At 46.3% G+C, this 19,167-nt stretch overlaps 1 protein-coding gene and 1 long non-coding RNA gene across 3 annotated transcripts in view; one reads left to right on the plus strand and one right to left on the minus strand.

Annotated features, from left to right (window-relative positions):
* The window catches only part of CLDN14 (claudin 14), an 81,698-nt gene that overhangs the window by 49,637 nt on the left and 12,894 nt on the right, over positions 1-19,167 (minus strand). The window lies entirely within an intron of this gene.
* LOC129052316 (uncharacterized) lies at positions 521-6,173 on the plus strand. Of its 2 annotated transcripts, XR_008517311.2 has the most exons (4): positions 521-1,211; positions 1,328-1,451; positions 2,381-2,508; positions 5,931-6,173. It is a non-coding gene; the product is annotated as an uncharacterized LOC129052316 (long non-coding RNA). The 2 variants fall into 2 exon arrangements; XR_008517310.2 differs by having other exon boundaries at positions 521-1,451.

Consider the following 19,167-nt stretch of genomic DNA (forward strand, 5'->3'; position numbering starts at 1 on the left):
GCCCTGGCCTACTTATTAAGAACCCTCTTAACCCTTTTAATAAGAGGTAGATGTGTTTTCTTCTGATTCTGTCTTCTCTATTGCCAGCAATGTTTGTCCTGAACAAATTAATGTGAGTTGGTGGTGGATGTAGAAGAGGGGAGAAGGGAAACCTAGTTCTCCAATGATCATGGCTATTTCAAGATAAGGGAAGTGGCAGAAACACAGAGGGAGGCAGGCCGGGGAGCCTCCAACCCCAACAGGTGAAGACACACGTAGAGGCATGCGAGTCAGCAAACAAATTCAGGCTGGGTTCCCAGAGGGAAATGTTTGTGTTTTTTTCTAAGTGAGCAGGTGTAGTTAAGCACACCCTTTTCACGGTGTGTTGAAGCAGATTACCAGCCCTGTTTGGAAGCACAACGTTGCCATCTCCATGGGTTGTCCTTCTGAACCCATAATAGCTGTTTACTTAGACCAGATCCCATATTGCCTTGTGTCATTGTCCAATTTTCCTATGTGGATTTTACCAATTCAATTGTAGATGTCTTAGTAACAAGGACCAGAATTTTTCCATAAACAATAGTAGTTTAAATGATTGAACAAAAAGTTTCCTCTTGTGTGCAATCAGCTGAGGAACATAAACTAATTTCAGTCTCATTCCTAGTGCCTGATTTTTCTTCCATCATTCTAGGTTTCCTGTCTGGCCCATACTTCGAGAGTCCTCCCTGCTACAGGGAGCACATCTGTGAGCCATGTGTTTCCTTTCTTTCCTCCTGTACAATGGTAATTTTTTTCTTAGCTACTACAGGAAGCCCAGCAGATTCAGATGTACAAGAAGCCACACCAAGACCTAAGATGATATTCACTGATGTTATCAGCAGGTTGATGCCAACATCTGCCTGGAGAGTGGTTACCCTGAGAAGTTTACCCCAGTTCTAAGTTTGATTGGTCTGTTTTGAGGTGATAGCCTCATATTGAAGTAATTTCTCCCTACCAAAGGGTCTAGAATAGGTTTATTTGTAATCTATTTTATGTAGCTGTGACTGCCTCAAGACACCTCAAAGGGTTATTAAGAGTGTGTGTCTAGGCATGTGGATAACTGTTCCAGCTCAACAGTCTGTGAACACCATTAGTAGCCCTTGAAATGGATCTCCAGGAAGTGCTGACTGTTAATGACTCTGCCCTGATGCTCCTATGTGAGCAGAACAAAGAGATAATGTCTAACCTTGCAGGTAACTGAGTGCTCTAAATTGATGACTAGCTCAGGGAGAGGGAGGTGCTGTGCCATCCTAAGCCTAGAAGACATCGCCAAAGGAACAGTGGGAAATTAACAACTCTCCCATGCTAGGAGGTTGACTTGCCAAACTGACAGAAGAGTGACAAACTGATAGACTGTGGTGCTGTGTCCCTTCTACGAGCTGAGGGAGGGCTTCACCTGAGGCAGTCAGAAGTGCTAAGAGAAGATTTATGTGGTAAGGGAGAGGGAATCTTTCCAACAATAACTATTAATTGACTTTCATTTTGTAGAAGAATACTGTATTAAGTGTTTGGAGATAGAAAAAGTATGGCATGCTCTCAGGATGTTTATGATTTACTTGGGGAGATAAGGCACATGATTGAAAAGCTAGTTAAAATACAAGACAATAGAATATCCACTCTCCGGAATAATATTCAGCCATTAAAATGGATGAATTGGATCCGTATGTACTCAGAGTTGAGCGGGAAAAGGTCAGTAGCAGAACAAGACACCATCTGTGTAAAAATTAAAACAAAGCACACAGATGTGTGTGGACATATATGTGTATGCGTGTGAACATATCTGTGTATGCCTGTGAACATATGTATGTATGCACACGGCTGAAGGGGGACTGGAGGAGAACACGTGGAAAAAGAGCCAGAGGTTCCTCCTGGGGAGGGAAGTGAAATTGGGGAGGATGGAGAAGGGCACCTTTCGTATTTTTACCGCACATACTTTTGTATTGAATACATTATTTAGAACAAGAAAGTCTTTCTATATTTCTTATGTAAAAAAGGAAAAGAATGAAAAACATAACAACAAAGCAAGTACATGATTGATGCCAAGGGGTGACCCTAAAGGTAAAAGTGGTGGCGTAGTTTGCCCATCACCTCACAAACTCTGCTGCCGCTCCTCTTCCTCCTTGTTTACAGAATCCCATTTTTGCTCAGGAATCTACTTGCCTGTGTCTCAGGAGATATCTGGAAAAACACAAAATCATGGTGGTCCCATCCCATCCCTCTGCAGTGATTTGTGGCACTTGGTCATGTGATGCCATCAGGGCCAATGAGATTGGAGGGACTGTCCAGGGGGCTGCCGGGTAAAGCTTCTTTGCTCTTAAAAAGAGGAACAAAGAAGACAAAGGACCACTTTTTCCTTCAACAGGATAGCACCGTTTCTGAATGTGATGACTGGCAATGCGGCAGCCATTTGAGCCTTAGGGAGCTATCCTGGGGACCAAGCCAAACTCTGAGGATGCTGGTAGAAAGATGGAAAAGCCTGAATCCTTGAAGGTATTGTTGAGCCACTGAATCAACCTACCCTGGAGCTGTCCTAGCTCAGGACTTCAGCTCAGTGACAGAACACATTTTTCTTTTTGTTAAAGCCAGCTGAGGTGGGGATATCTATTACCTTCCAACTCACATGCCAGTCACAGGGAGCCCTGTTTGTGAGGCTTCAAGCCCCTTGGGTGCATCTGAGGGGAGGTTTGAGTCCTCAGGGACATGCCCTCTGGGGACAAGAATGAGAAGGGGTCATAAGCCCTCTGTGGCTGGGGAGGCAGAGAAGTCATCCTGAGCTAGGGTCACTCTGCCCTGGCACCTCAGTGGGTGAGAGGAACTGCTAGGGTGAGGTAGGGAGATATATTTAATACAAGCAGCCCCTCAGTCTGGCCCCTGGGATATTTGATATGAGTTCTTTCTTTCTTTCTTTCTTTTTTAAAATTGAAACAGGGTCTAACTTTTTTGCTCAGGCTGGAGTGCAGTGGCACGACCTCTGCTCGCTGCAGCCTTGACCTCCCGGGCTCAAGCAATCGTCCCATCTCAGCCTCCCCAAGTACCTGGGACCACAGGTTCACACCACCATGCCTGGCTTATTTGTATTTATTTATTTTTATTTTTTTGTAGAGACAGGGTTTCTCATGTTGCCCAGGCTGGTCTCAAACTCCTGGGCTCAAGTGATCCTCCTGCCTCAGCCTCCCAAAGTGCTGTGATTACAGGTATGAGCCACTGCACCCAGTCTACAAGTTCTTAACAGGATCAGAAGGCGTAGCTGGGAGACAAAAGACCCATCACAGCTTCGTGATATTTGGAGGGAAGTTTTCTTCCTTCAGAGCAGAAAGCATCACTGCTGTCATGGGGGAAGAATATTAGCAGCCTCATGGGAGCTGGAGTGAGGCTGGAGTTGGGACAGTGGCCAGCCTTACAGAGCCATGGGTAGGTTGCAAGGGCTGGGCAAGCAGAGCCCCATGGCCGTGCTGTGGTGGGGAAGAGGCAGGCAGGGGCAAAGCCCACTGCAGGTGTTTCCAGGGTGCGCCAGAAGCAATGATGGTTTCAATTGGTTTGTAGATGAGTCTGCCTGAATTAAACTCCACTCATCCCAAACTGGTATTAATTTAAAATATCTTAAACTGAGATAATCTCTTGCAGTATGTTGGAGCTGTGCCCCTGAAGAGAGAAGGGGAAATAAAGTCTTATTGTGAGTGTGTGTGTGTGTGTGTGTGTTTGTGTGTGTGTGTGTGTGTAGAGAGACGGAGGGAAGAGGAGGGCGTGGCAAGAGAGGAGAGGAGAAGGCGGAGAAGGGGAGGAATGAGTCCTCATTTAACCTGGTCCTGAGGAGGGGGTGGCTGGTTTCTGCACTGAGATATAGCTGTTTCCTTCTCTTGCCTTGCCTCCAGCTTGAAATCAACCACTTCCCTCATTTTCTTGGAATGAAGTTAAGGAAGGCTTGCTTACTCTTACAGTGCAAACCCGGCACCGGGTCTTCCCACTGTGATCTGCTGAACCCTAAGTTCACTCAGAGCGAATTGAAAGTGTTTCAAGGGCAATAAATGCTCAACTCAAATCTCATTTAAAAATTTTCCCACTTCATACCTGTTAGGATAGCCTGTATCAAAAACCAAAACCCTTGAAAACAACAAGTGTTGGTGACTGTGTGGAGAAATTGAAACGCTTTTGCACTATTGGGGATGTAAAATGGTGCACCGACTATGGAAACAGTAGGAAGTTTCTTCCAAAAATTTAGCACAGAACTACTACGTGGCCCAGCAATTCCGCTGCTGGATACATGCCCAAAAGACTGAACGCAGAGACTCAAACAGTCTTTGTACCCCAGTGCTCATAGCAGCATTATTCACAGTAGCCAAAAGGTTGAAACAACTCAATGTCCATCGATGGGTGAATGGATAAATCAAATATGATGTATCCATATCATGGGACGTGATTCAGCCTTAAAAAAGTAATGAAGTGGCCGGGCCTGGTGGCTCACACCTGTAATCCCAGCACTTTGGGAGGCTGAGGCGGGTGGATCACCTGAGGTCAGGAGTTCGAGACCATCCTGGCCAACCTGGTGAAACCCTGTCTCTACTAAAAATACAAAAATTGGCTGGGCATGGTGGCGGGCGCATGTAATCCCAGCTACTTAGGAGTCTGAGGCAGGAGAATCACTTAAATCTGGGAGGTGGAGGTTGTAGTGAGCCAAGATCACACCATTGCAGTCCAGCCTGGGCGACAGAGCGAGACTCCATCTCAAAAAAAAAAAAAAAAAATTTCTATTTACAAAACTGTAATAAGAACAGGACACTCGGATACTAAAAATACACACAGCGCCCACCTGTGTGCTAAGCTGGGTTTCCCTTTTACTGTCTCTTTTTTTTTTTTTTTTTTTTTGAGACAGAGTCTCGCTCTGTCACCCAGGCTGGAGTGCATTGGCGCGATCTTGGCTCACTGCAACCTCCGCCTCCCAGGTTCAAGTGATTCTCCTGTCTCAGCCTTCTGAGTAGCTGGGATTACAGGTGTGCACCACCATGCCAGGCTAATTTTTGTATTTTTTAGTAGAGACGGGGTTACACTATGTTGGCCAGGCTGGTCTCGAACTCCTGACCTCAGGTGATCTACCTGCCTCGGCCTCCCAAAGTGCTGGGATTACAGGCGTAAGCCACCGGACCCGGCCGTTTTCCCTTCTCTTTGTGCTCACCTGGGAATCAAAGTTCTCCCAGCATTTCCACCAGGGAGTTTGCAATTATTGCAACTATACCAGTGGCTAGGAAGTTTGTACCTCTTGTATGGATCTATTAAAAATTCAGACTTGATTTTCTCCACTTACATAAAGTTGCGGGAATACAGCTATAACACGCCCTTATCACAGCCAAAAGAGCCAGTTGTGGATAAACAGCTTGAGACATGCTGATATTATGTTTGTCATTTATTGTAAAGCTTTGATGCTTCTTGCCTGACTTTTATAGTTATGAATAAGAATACAAGCGACCGTTAGATATTGTCCATGGTTCTGCTTCAAAACAGAACCTTCCCTCTCGTTCTCCTCTCTCAAGCATCTGGATCAGTTTAAGCAAAGAGCATCTTGACACAGCCATCTGGAACTTCCTCTCAATTTCTGTATTCATCAAAAGGTATAAGTATTATAAATCTGAACTTGTGAAATAAAATTTTACCAACAAAGTACTACATTTGTTTCAGACATTGAGGTTTCCATCAGATTTGAATTCCAAAAAGTTTCTGCTAAAAACAAAAAGTTCGAAAAGCACTGTATTTGCTCAGTTCCCAATTTGGTTCAGTTAAATGAATGCTCATTGAAGATTTTGTTCAATTCTTAGCTGGACACACAGTACATTGGTGAGAGATAAGACAGGAAAGTTAAATTCTGATTGTCCTTGAGCTAAGAATGGTTTTACATTTTATTTTACTTTATTTTGTTTTAGTTTTTTTGAGACAGAGTCTCACTCTGTCACCCAGGCTGGCGTGCAGTGGTGGAATCTCAGCTCACCGCAACCTCCACTTTCTGGGTTCAAGCGATTCTCCTGCCTCACCTCTGAAGTAGCTGGAATTACAGGCGTGCCCCACCACGCTTGGCTAATTTTAGTATTTTTAGTAGAGACAGGGTTTGTTCAAGTTGGCCAGGCTGGTCTCGAACTCCTGACCTCAAGTGATCCACCCACCTCGGCCTCCCAAAGTTCTGGGATTACAGGCATGAGCCACCACGCCTGGCCTGGTCTTTACACTTTAAATGGTTAAAAAAAATTAAAAGAAGAATATCTGATGATGTGAAAATTATATGAAATTCAAATTTCAGTGTCCATTAAATAAAGTTTTGTTGGAACACAGTCAGATTCATTTGTTTGTTTTCATCCCACCACTATAGTGCTGAGTAGTTCTAACAAAGGCCATAGAGTCCCAAAGCCTAAAACACTTACTATCTGGCCCTTTACAGTAAAAGTTTGCCAACCCTTGCATTAGACAACGACCATATCCATGTGAAGTCTGAACATCAAAACCTGCGAAGTTCACCTCCTTGATGCTGCCAATCTTTTGGCAACATTACTGCAGAGTTAGACAGCCTACATCAGTGGTTCTCCGGCCTGGGCAAATCCAGCTCCTAAGAGGGTGTAGAGAAACATGTGGGCACAGCTTTTGTTGCAATGACAAGACTCGCCATGCATATTTAGTAGGCAGGGACTAAAAATGTTAAATTTCAGGCAATGTTGGGTACAGTCCTGTGCAACAGAGCTCAAGGTGTACCCTGAGGATACAGGGATCCAGAGAATTGCTGTGATTAATTTTACAGGGCAACTTGGCTAGGCCATGGTGCTCAGATATTTGGTAAGCTGTTATTTTGGATGTTTTCATGAGGGTTTTTGGGAGGAGATCAACATTTAAATCAGCCAAGTTGAAGTAAAGCAGATGGCTCTCCCTAACGTGGGTGGGGCTCACCCAATGAGTTGAAGGCAGGAATAGAACAACTTCTGACCTCTTTGAGCAAGAAAGAATTCTGCCTGCAGATGGCCTTTGGGCGTCAATTGCAACTCTTCCCTGAGCCTCTAGACTGTTGCCTACCCCATCAGATTTGGGACTCACTATGGCTCCACAATTATATGTCAATTCCGTAAAATAAATCTCTCTCCACTTACACACACACACACACGCACACACACGCGCACACACACGCGCACACGCACGCACACGCGCGCACACACGCGCGCACACACGCGCACACACACACACGCACACACACATGCACGCGCACACACACGCACGCCCTGTTGGTTTTGTTACTGGGGAGAACTCTGACTAATATAATTACCCCAAAGTTTCAGTTTCTGGTCTGAAAGTGATCTTCAGTCCACTTATTCCTGTGCTTTGCAAATTCTACCTCTTTTTCAAATTTCAAAATTCAGAACATTTCAAAAATAAGTTGACATTGCAAATTTCATCTCATCAAATGCTAAAAAAAGTTCATACTTCTGGCCAGGCATGGTGGCTCATGCCTGTAATCCCAGCACTTTGGGAGGCCAAGGCGGGTGGATCACCTGAGGTCAGGAGTTCAAGACCAGCCTGTCCAACATGGTGAAACCCCGTCTCTACAAAAATACAAAAATTAGCCAGGCATGATGGCAGGTGCCTGTAATCCCAGCTACTTGGAAGGCTGAGGTGGGGAGTCCCTTGAATCCAGGAGGCGGTGGTTGTAGTGAGCCAAGATCATGCCACTGAACTCCAGCCTGGGTGACAGAGCAAGACTCTGTCTCAAAACAAACAAACAAACAACAACAGCAACAACAAAAATTTACACTTCTGCTTATAGGACTCTAATTCAATAAATGTGGTGTTTAATTGAACAAATGTGTATTGAACTCCAGTGACCCATTTGGAAAATGCTGTTGGGGAGTGGTATAAAGACAAGATATAGTCTCTGTCCCAATTTACCCAGAACAGAGAAAGGGCGACTATCAGGCACACAATTAATGGGAATACCAGGGCATTTCTGAGAGGCCCTATTACAGAGGTACAAATCAGGACCTGTGGGAGTCCTTCTCACAGGAGAAGGTCAAAACTCCAACTAATGCAACTTCCCTGCTAGTAAAACCTATTTTTCTTTTTCCTTCGGAACTATTTATCTCCCAGTTATTTTCAGGGAAAAGCCGTCAGCTTCTCTGGTTTCTCACCCATGTCCAGAGACAGACAAGCCGTGGGTTCAGATGCTGGTTTTTCACATCCACCACTTCACACCACGAGGACCTCACCCACTGCAGCTGCAGAACAGGAAGGGGTCATCTACGTTGGTTACACACCCCATTTTTAGCTGGATGTAGCTAATTATTTTCTGTTTAAGACTCTTTCTTGTCTTTTTAATCATACGAAGTAACTGCATTATTACGCTCTCATTGAAAGGATGTGAACCATATGGTAGTGCAGAAAATAAAATGTGAAAATCTGTTCTATATGTTCTCATTTCCTCATCTCATTTGTTACTGCAACAAAAACCAATTGTCCTCACTTTGGGAGGCTGAAGTGGGTGGATCACTTGAGGTTAGGAGACCAGACTGGCCAACATGGTGAAACCCTGTCTCTACTAAAAATACAAAAAATTAGCCAGACGTGGTAGCTCTTGCCTGTAATCTCAGCACTTGGGAGGCCTAGGCGGGTGGATCACCTGAGGTCAGGAGTTTGAGAACAGCCTGGCCAACAGACGAAACCTCATCACTACTAAAAATACAAAAATTAGCCCGGCATGGTGGCACATGCCTGTAGTCCCAGCTACTTGGGAGGCTGAGGCAGGAGAATCTTTTGAACCCAGCAGGTAGAGGTTGCAGTGAGCTGAGATCACGCCACTGCACTCCGGCCTGGGCAACAGAGTGAGACCCTGTCTAAAAAAAAACAAAAAACAAAAAACAAAACCGAAAAACAAAAATACCCACAACCTATTGTCCAGTCAAGTCTTTCTTGCTGCCAGAGCAGGGGACATGCCACTGATGAGAGCATCTTCTCTGTTCCTTCCAAGCACTCAGCCCAGCACTCAGATCAGTGCTCACCCAGTGCAGAGTCACGGTGCCAGGGCATGGAGTACAGATGCCAGAGCCACAGCCATCAGAGACAGCGTTTTTGTTTTCTAGGGCCCTGTAACAAATGACCACGAGCTATGTGGTTTGTAGCAATAGTAATGTATTCTCTCACAGCTCTGGAGTCTGGAAGTCCCAAATCAAGATGTTGGCAGGGCTGTGCTCCCTCTGAGGCCCCCAGGGAGGATCCTTCCTTGCCCCTCCCTGGCTGCTAAAGTTTTCTGGTCCTCCTCGGCCTGTCGCTGCATCTTTCTAATCTCTGCCTCTGCCTTCACATGGCCGTCTTCCCTCTGTGGGTCTGTGTGTCCAAATTTCCCTCTTCTCATAAGGACACTGACCAGTGGATTGGGGCCTCCACTCCGCCAGTGTGACCTCATCTTAACTTGATTACATCTGCAAAGACCTTTTTCTCAAGGAAGGTGATATGGTTTGCCTGTGTCCCCGCCCAAATCTCATCTTGAATTGTAGCTCCCATAATTCCCATGTGTTGTGGGAGGGACTCAGTGGGAGATAATTGAATCATGGGGGTGGTTTCCCTCATACTGTTCTCGTGGTAGTAAATAAGTCTCAAAAGATCTGATGGTTTTATAAGGGGAAACCCCTTTCACTTGGTTCTCATTCTCTCTCTTGCCTGCCGCCATGGAAGATGTGCCTTTCACCTTCTGCTATGATTGTGAGGCCTCCCAGCCATGTGGAACTGTGAGTCCATTAAACCTCTTTTTCTTTATAAATTACCCAGTCTTGGGCATGTCTTTATCAGCAGCGTGAAAATGGACTAATACAGAAGCTCACATTTACACATAAGGGTTATGACTTGAATAGATCCTTTGAGGGGACACAATTCAAGGCACAACAGATGGAGACTCCATACTTCTAAACAATCCACCAGGAGCCACAATGGCCCCAAGCAAAAGATCATCTCCCTCGAAGGCCAGTCCGGCTCGACTACAGCACCTGGGCAGATAATGAAAACACTAACTCCCTTCAACATTCCCCATGGACTGGGCTCACTGATCTGCAGAATGACCCCCATGGGGACCTGGTCTAAGATAACGTGCTGCAGCCCAAGCAACTGCTTGCTTCAATTTGCAAGCTGTGCAGAGCAGACAGCCCAAAATGGCAGTGACTTCGGGAAAAGCCAGACTTTCTTGAAAAGCTGTCATTTCAGAAAGAAAGAAAAAAAAATCACTTATTTTTTGGATAGGCGTTGAGTATCAAAGATTTAAAAATTTGGCTCTGACCACAATATATCTGGAAGTAGAGGTCATTCTGTAAAGATCAGCCTCTTCCTAAATCACCAGGCTGTCCAACCGGCTCCTGGCAGGGTCCGAGGGACCCATTGAAGTGGCCAGTGGACTGCCCCAAGGGAAGCATGAGGAAAGCACGTGGCCCCTTCTGGTAACTTGGAGAGGAGTGGCAATGGACAGAGAGTAAAGCTAGGGCATGAGTGGGGACATTTTATAAAGACAGCTTCCCTCCTCTCCTGGGCTCACTGGTACACAGGAGAGGAGAGTTGGTGGCTTGCTGAATAGCCATTGAGTTAAGAAATATAGCTTCAGACATACCATGTTGTAACTGGAGCCATCCAAACCTGTACTTCTGAATGTTCCCATGGCAAAAACACATATTTTCACAACATTCCAGGAAAATCCTGAAATTGAGTCCTGTAGAGGGTTTGGGATTGTTTTGCCAAGGAAATAATATTCCACACATTGGAGGTCCATCTGTGTGGGCCGATGTCTGTCTTGGGAATGACAGAATGGGGCCCCAAGCTGGTGGTCACTGCTGGGAGTAGGGGCCGGGACACAGACTGGAGAAGGCAAATGGTACCACCTGATGCAGAGATAACATTGGCCTGGGGTCCCTGTGTCAGCTGATGGGGGCGGAGGTTGGCAATAGAAAGAGGACTCAGGAATGCATCTATCCTTCCTGTTCCCTGTCCCTTCACTCTCAAGGAAAATGGCAGCATTGTCATAATTCCCCAAATGAAAATCACATTGGAAAATATCTAGTGTTTTATACAAGAAGGCCAGAGGCTGATATCATGACCTTCGGTTTTAGAATTTTCTATCAGCGGCAACATGTCAGCTAAAAAATTCCCTATCAAGTTATTACATGAAGTTTTTTGTGCCTTAACTTTAAAAATAAAGGTCTGCAACTCCAAGCAAAAATCTTGGACTCCTCTTTATGAATCAAACTGATTCCCAAACTGAGATCATAGCCGGCTCCCTGGCCCCTGTGCTTATTATCAAACCCATCTTCTTTTCACGTCCAATATAATCAAGGCAGCCACACCCCACACGCAGCACTCCAGCCTTACTTTCCCCAAATCCAGGCCCCACTTCATGTGAAAATGCATATTATTACCCCCGTGGGCTCAGAGCCTGTTTTGAAATAAAGCAAATAAGAACCACAGGGGAGTGACTCAAGTCCAAATTGTGTGTCCTGACTTGGCGCAAATGTTCTTCCTTGTCCTTGCTTATTAACTTTGGGAGACACTGAGCATTCCCCAGGATGCGCTGGGGGTTTGCACACAATCCTGCCCAAAGCCGGGCAAAGCCTGAGTGCCCAGCAGCCAGGAATTCCCTCCCCTCTATCCCCTTTTGGGGCCTGTTCAGCCGCCCTGGATTTCATGAACCCCACACAACCCACTGCGTTTGGAGGACCCTGTGATATACGGCGCCTTCCAGAGAACAGGATGCAGATGCGCGGGGGAGGTAACCGGAGAACAGCGCAAGAAGATGCGGCTGTCCCTGGAGCCCAACACATAAATTACAAAGCACAATTTCGAATTCAAGGGCAAGTATTGCCATTCCTCTCTTTTCCAAACTTTGGCTTTTTTGTGCTCAAGGTAAGTTTGAGAGGAGTGTAGATTTTACCCCAAGATGACTTCTTCCCATTCCATTTTAATTATCCACTGGGTCTCAGTGACTAAGTCATGGGCAGGGAGGACCCTTATCTTCAATGCCCTGCCATCGGCCAGCCAAGATCCAGTGTTCACTGTAGCCATGGTCTTTTCTGGGAGCAGAGGAATTTGTTCAGGGGAAAGGGGAGAAGAGGTGGCCCACACGGAGGCAGGCAGACCTTCATGTCACTGTGGAGGCTGAACCCAAGACCAACCAGGCACTTGGCAGTGACCACCCCTCCCCACCTCCCCAGGGATACTCACTGTCCTGGCTGGACCCTTCCTGACCCTCCCAGTGTCAGGGAGCAAGCTTGATTGTCTGCACCCAGGAGTCCCAGACTTGAGGGCTACATTTCTTCTGATTGCCTTTGTGCAGAGCACACAGATGGCTTCAAATAACAGGCTGGTTTCATGCACCTGTGCTCTGGCTGTCCCAGGTTTTAGAAAGGACTGATCCATCTCCTCTTGAAACTGCCATCTGAATACACATAAATAGGGTGTATATGTGTGATGAAAGAAACACTCTTAAGCTACATGATTAGATGATCTGTGTTCCCCCAAACTTTTGCCAACAAGAGACTGCACTCTGGACTTAAACTTTCTTTTCAGTGAAAGCAATCTAGGAAGTTTCCCAGGTTAGGTAGAAAGTGGATTAGGCCAGGTGCAGTGGCTCATGCCTGTAATCCCAGCACTTTGGGAGGCCAAGGTGGGTGGACCATTTGAAACCAGGAGTTTGAGACCAACCTGGTCAACATGGCAAAACCCCATCCCTACTAAAAATACAAAAAATTAGCCGTATGTGGTGGTACGCACCTGTAACCCCAGCTACTCAGGAGGCTGAGACAGAAGAATCGCTTGGACCCGGGAGGTGGAGGTTGCAGTGAGCTGAGACTGTGCCACTGCACTCCAGCCTGGGTGACAGAGTGAGACTCCATCTCAAAAAAAAAAAAAAAAAAAAAAGGAAGAAAGAAAGTGGATTCGGCACCATCCCTAATGACAGGTGGGAAGGGACTGCCCTTACTGCCCGCTCCGAGATGCCAGCCCTGCCGGCCCCTGAAGTGTGACCTGAGGGACACGAAGCAGCACTGTTACCACCCTGAATGCCAGTTCCAAACACTGAATGGGGGACACAGGTGACCTCAACAGCAGGACCTGACTGCTCTCTCCAAGTACAAGGAAATTTTTTTTAGATCCATCCCCATCAGCAGTGTGAGCTGCAGGGAAAATGCATCTGGCTAAGATTTTTTTTTTTTTTTAATTGAGATGGGGTCTCACTTGCTCTGTCGCCCAGGCTGGAGTGCAGTGGCATGATCACAACTCACTGCAGAGCCTTGACCTCCCCAACTCCAGCGAGCCTCCTGCTCAGCCTCCCAAGTAGCTGGGGTCACAGGTGTGTGCCACCATGCCTGGCTCATTTATTTTAATTTTTTAAAGAGACAGGGTCTCCCTATGTCACCCAGGCTGATCACAAACTCCAGGGCTCAAGAGATCCTCCTGTCTTGGCCTCCAAAAGTGCATGGATAACAGGCATGAGCCACTGTGCCTGGCCTGCCTCAGACTTTAACCTGCACGAGGGAATGGGGAACTCAGTTACGGCGAGAAATGAGATAGATACTGACCCTATGCCACTGACAGAAAATTCTAAAACCTAAAGTCATGATATCAAGTGAGGCAGATACCAACCTTGAGCTCCATGTGACCGTGCTGTGGGCGCAGAAATGAGGGGGATGGGGAGTGTGGCTGCCACGTGACAGGCAGGATTGTATACCTACAGCCTGCTGGACCTGGGCCCAGTAGAGCAAGTGCTGCCACCTGATATTCCAATGTCACATTCAGAGACAGCCACTGGCCACTTTCCAGCAGGGCTGGTGGGCACTTGTGAGGATGGGAAACTGGACCCATGTGGAGGTGTCCTGCCTGGTGAGCTCTGCCGGGCTGTGACTCACGGAGGGACTGGGGCCCTGCACCCAGGTGACATCAGAGCCCAGGGTGCCATCTTTTCTCAGCTCCTTCTAGCCCATGTTATGGATGCAAGGCATGGGTGCCAGGTACTTTCCCCTTCCACCCACCCTTGGCTGCTGGGCCACCTTGACTGCCCTTGGAGTTCTGGGCCCTCAAGAGCCTTCTCTATCACCTGCTTCCCATTGGCACTGCTCCGACACCCACCCCAGGTGCTCTGTGGAATGTGCCAGTCAGGGCTCCCTCACGGAGAGTGGACACCAAGGCCCACCTCAGCAAGCATGGCCAAACCACTCAACAAGCAGCCAGACACTGATGTCCTACCCAGCCCAGCCCTGTGACCTCGAGAGAAGGATAAGACGGACACCCTGACATCAAGAATGCATGGTCTCATGTGCAGCCCAACACAAGCGCAGAGAATGAGGGGGTATCAGGCTGATGACACGCGCTAGGGGACTCTGGGGCAGGAGGGATCAGTGAGCTTCAAGGAGAAGGTGAACGCCATGCTGAGTCTTGAAGGATGAAGAGGAAGGAAGGTGAGTTTCAAGTCAAAGCTAAATAAAAAAAAAAAAAGAAAAAAGAAATAAAGAATTGAAGCTGGCAGCGAGGAGAAAGAAGGTTCTGAGGCCAGGGTAATAGGGCACTGGTCAGAGAGGGGATGATGACAGGGGTTGGAGGATGGCAAGGAGCCCCTCAGCCACAACAGGGGACACCAAATATGATGACAGAAGAGCCGGCATGAGGTCAAAAGGAAGCCAGAGAGAGGAACTTTTGGAAACCTGGCAGAGGTGTGAATGGTGACTTGCAAGCTGGTGAACAGCAGGACGGAAAGGGCGGGTGATGGGTGTGGCAGCCGCATGTGTGGTGTGCTGGGCAGATGCCCTCATGGTGAAGCCAAGGCTCTGCCATTGACCACGAGGCACCACCAACCACACTCTGACTCCTCCAGTGATACAGCTGCCCTCTCAGCAGGAATGGTACCAAGGAGCCTTGGTATCATCAACTGTCTGCTGCCAACTGGTTACATGGAGTCTTTAAAACTGGAGCTGGGTTTTAAAGACTTGAAAGGCTGAGCGGGAGGATTGCTTGGAATGTATGGTCCCTGCCCACAAAAAGCCTGACCCCTGGACCAGAGGGAAGTGGCACGATGAGGGTATGAGAGTGTTTCTGTTGGCGGGTCCAGCCTCTGCGCTCTGACTTTCTCCACCTCAGAGATATCCCTTCACCCAGGTTCCTACAGAGCCCCATGCTCTTTCCTTATCTCAGAACCGTGGATTGGAATCCACAAGGAGTCTAGCTGAAGATCATTTAGTCCAGAGGCTGCAAAACTTTTCCTGGAAAGGGTCAGACAGTAAATATTTTCGGTGTTGCCGGCCACAGTGTCTCTGTTGCACCTGCTCAACTCTGCTGTTGTAGTCCCAAAGCAGCCATAGACAATACATAAGTGAAATGGGCATGGCTGTGTTCCAATAAAACTTTATTTGCAAAAACAGGCATCAGGGCAGGTTTGGCCCACCAGTCATAGATCTAGCGCTCGACACTCACATCCTACAGATGCTGAAGTGGAGCCTCAGGAAGATGGAACTGACTTGCTCAAGGGTGCATGGCTACCAGGACTGGACCAGAACTCGGAACGTCTGCTCCTCAATCTTCAAATCTCTTTTTAAATACTGTTCAACCAGCTGCTTCCTCCTGGCAAAGTGGGGTCCTGGAAAAGACCATGAATCTTATTGACTCAAGAGATTGGAAAGTCCAGTAGAACCTGCTGGGATGTTTGTGTTTTCAATGGAGTAGAGAAAGCAAAAACAGATGAAGGACTTCAGCAATTTTTAAAAATGGAGTGTTCATTCAAATAAACTTTAAATCCCACCAGGCAACCACGGGCACTTCACACTCCTGAGGTAGGCCCAGCAATACCTGAGACAAATCTCACCCCTATTTAATTATCATTAATCTTCCCTCCAGGCTTTTCCATACCTGCTAAATAGCTCAGTCCATCTCATTACTGAAGGCAGCTGCTAGGTGTGGTTGTGAGAAATCTCATTAACACAAATGTACTTCTGTATGGTGGGCCTGATAGGCCCACCTCCCGAGACGGGGATGATGAATGGCAAAATCTCGGCTCTGAGGACCATCAAAGCACTGGGTTCCCCAAAGTTTTGGCCATGCTCAGTAGTAAGAGCCTTTTATTATTGTCATTTTCAACTACAGAGATCATGCCCCCCAAATAAGAAGAAAGCAAACACCTTAAAAGGGCAAACTTGAAGATTCACAATAAATAGGTAACACGTGAATGGTCCAACCCTATGAAGCTCAACTGTTCCTCCTCTTGGACGTGATAATTTCACATGTTCAGACCACCCTGTCAGCATGTCAGATTTAAAATATTACACGTAGAATAATGAAAAATTGCCAACATCTCACCACCATCTTTTGATTAATGAGGAGTTCCTTAGAGATTGATTGGTTTGTTTGATTCTGTTACCGGGAGTGACTGATGGCTATTTTAAAAAATACTTAGCTTAGCGCTACCCTCCATGAGATAATTTTCAAATGCCTTGTGTAGCTGCGTCCGGAATAATTGGACTTTATTGCCTTCCTTCCAGGCATGAACTGAAGTTCCCTGGAGAAGCAAAACAGCTTCAGACTTTGTTGCTTTAATATTTCCATGTAGATCAGCTGCTGTGTTCATGGAGAGGCTTCCACCAGATGGCCAGCCTGCCTTGAAGTGACATTTCCCATTTCCTGTCAATTACTCACCAATGGAAAATAATGTGACACGAATCCCTCATTTGGGGTAATATGTGGCCATATCCTTGTTGTACCTGCACTAAAGGTAAATGGTGCAATAATTTCTCAGCTCTCCAGGGAGAAAATAGGAGAAACAACAGGTCACCAGTATGTGGCAGGAAAAGGGAATCGTTATTGGTAAGGCATTCACTAGGACATTGAAATCTAATGTCTTAATTTCTTTCTTTTTTTTTTCTCGTTGCTTGTTCTTCTGTATCTCGGGGTGAAGAAACTTATTTTGGTTGTTTAAAACATTTAAGCTCTGGCTTTTAGGAAGAATCCTGGTTTTGGTCAAGTCCCTAGATGTCTCTTCCCAAAAGCACCCATTTTGATGCTGAGGCGAGGACACAAGTATTAGTTTTCAAAAAATCCAATTTTATCTCCTGAACAGACTCAAATGATTAATTCTCATTCAAAGTCATTGTCAAATTTTTACTTTTAAAAATCTTAGTAATTTCTCTTCAATATTTGGTACAAAGCTGTCGGTTACTCTCAGATCATCCTTGTTTTTCAACTTCTCTGTTTGATTCCAGCAAATTCTTTTAGCTGGTCACTCTTTAATTACTGTTAAAGATGAGTAAGTAAAAATGAAAATATTATTAATAAGGTATGAATAATTATCACTAACATTTATTCAGCCCTTAACATGTGCCAGACAGTGTGGTAAGGGTATTCCATGCTTTAAGCCATTTATTGTCACCGCTGTTCTGAGAGGCCAGGAGTATTATCATCATCTTCCAGATGTGGAAAGTGAGACAGTCCACGTCCTACAGCCAGAGCAGGATTCGAACCCACAGATCTGATTCCAAGCTGTTCACCTCTGTTCACTGGGGAAGCCAAGTGTTAGGAAACTCTTCTTTCTGGAATGTTCCATTTTTTCCCTTCTCAGAGAGAAGTCAGCCCTGTTATTTCCCAGTTTCTGCTCTTCCTACCAGGCTGCAGGTCTCTGCCCACTCTGTCCTCACAGGAAGGCAGCAATAAGGAACTGGGTTAGGGTCCCTTCCCTGGTCCACAGATGTTGGGGTATGTGGGTCCCCGAGTCTTCAGTCCATGCAAGGGGCTTCTGTCCCTCTCCTCCAGACAGTGATGCACCCTGGGCCGCAGGCTGGCTGCTGGCAAGTTACTTTTCCTCAGTGAAAGAATCTGCTTGTTGGAGGCACCAGAAGGTTCTCGAAGCTGCAGAAAATTCTACAAGTGGTGGAAGGTTCTGGAAACAGTTTCCTCACTCCTCCTCTCCCCCTTCTCCACCACAGGCAGCATCTGCTGTAGTGTGAGCTGCAACCCTGCCTGGCCCTCCACCAAGCCTGAGGAGGACGCGAGCTCGGCTGTGGCTGACAGCATTCAGGAGCAGAACTCCAAGCAAGGAGGTCACCTGCCCAGAAGATTACCCCCCTTAGTAACTCAAGCTTTTATGCACTCATTGGTATTCATCCAGACGGCTGTTTTGGCTAGAAAGAAACACTTCCTCCTCACTAGAATTACAAATAATTTGAGCAGAAAACTACAGGCAAGACATGTTAATCATGTTTGAAAGGATGTATCTTTTGGTACAAACGGCTTTCTTAATCTAAAAATGCTTTCCCCGATCTCTACTTATATCTAATGGTAGTTTTTAGCACACAGAGTACGTAACTTGTTTTGTTTAGTCCTTTCATACCCACCTCCTATGCAGGTAAAAAAAAAAAAGTCTTTTTTTTTGAGAGGGAGTCTTGGTCTGTCGCCCAGGCTAGAGTGCAGTGGCACCATCTTGACTCATTGCAACCTCCACCTCCCGGATTCAAGCGATTCTTCTGCCTCAGCCTCTTGAGTAGCTGGGATTACAGGCATCCACCACTACGCACAGCTAATTTTTGTATTTTAGTAAAGACAGGGTTTCACCAGGCTGGCCTCGAACTTCTGACCTTAAGTGATCTGCCAGGCCTCCCAAAGTGCTGGGATTATAGGCGTGAGCCACCCACACCTGGCCAAAAAACCCATAGATTAATATGTGTCCTTTGAATCAGTCTCTTCCTTAGTAACTGGCTTGAGGATCCAAGGAGTGAACCACTGTGGAAATTTTTCTGTAACACTTTCCCTTAATCCTTATTTGGATTTGTAAGTCTAAAAACTTACCATTCTCTGACATATGAAGTATGAGCTATGGACGTTGTCTCATAATCTTTTCCTTATTCCCTATTTATATTTATTTGTTAGTCTAAAAATTCATTGTTACCCGACATATAAAATAGATGTCATGAAAGCAACTGTTTTATGCAGAACAACATAGTGCTGTGTAGTTTTTATATTATGCTAATATCGGAGCTAGCACTCCTGCCTCCAGCCTCCAATCCTTCTCATCGACCCCGAATAACAGACACCTGAGCGGGCACCTGCTGTGGGATGGACTTTGATAGAATGATTAGAAAGGAGTGTTTCCATGATTTGCTTATGCTTCACCCTGCCTTTCAGTTA

This window comes from Pongo abelii, chromosome 22, assembly GCF_028885655.2.
Source record: "Pongo abelii isolate AG06213 chromosome 22, NHGRI_mPonAbe1-v2.0_pri, whole genome shotgun sequence".
NCBI lineage: Eukaryota > Metazoa > Chordata > Mammalia > Primates > Hominidae > Pongo > Pongo abelii.